The sequence below is a fragment of the Bombus impatiens genome, unplaced genomic scaffold (genome assembly GCF_000188095.3).
Source record: "Bombus impatiens unplaced genomic scaffold, BIMP_2.2 scf_0049, whole genome shotgun sequence".
Classification (NCBI taxonomy): Eukaryota; Metazoa; Arthropoda; class Insecta; order Hymenoptera; family Apidae; genus Bombus; species Bombus impatiens.
The window spans coordinates 861,731-862,283 of NT_176468.1; positions in this window are offsets into that span (position 1 = coordinate 861,731).

Here is a 553-nt window from a genome sequence, read left to right on the forward strand (position 1 = left end):
AGATATTTTCCAAAAAAAAAAAAAAAAAAAACAGAGTATATATGTAGTAATAAAAATAAATAAAAAATTGAGTGAAAATATGGTGTACTCTTTTTTTTATCGATATAACTGTACGAAAAGTAAAGAAGAAAAAACAGATTTATTGAGAAGATTAAGTTTTAATATTTTAGTCCGCTAGAAAAAGAAGAACATTCGATGGATTTAACCATATTTCTTCTGAAATGAAGTTTATACTCTGCTTCGACATTAAGAGAAAGAATGATTAGTAGAATATTAATTATTTTGCAGAAACTGCACTCCGTGTTTTGTTCCAATACAAAGCGAACGTTTCCCGTTATTAACCGATACACCACGTTTTTATGTAGACGTTTTGTACATTATAACTATTGTGATTTAATAGCTTAAATTGTCGCAAAATGGAAAATCACGAAAAATGGGTTTTCCTCGGTGTACAAATACTTTTTATAATGACTGTATGTTCGGTCGTTAAGAAATTGTTAACGTAACAAAAACCCCAAATTTAATGATTCTAATTATGTTTTTCAGCATTTCC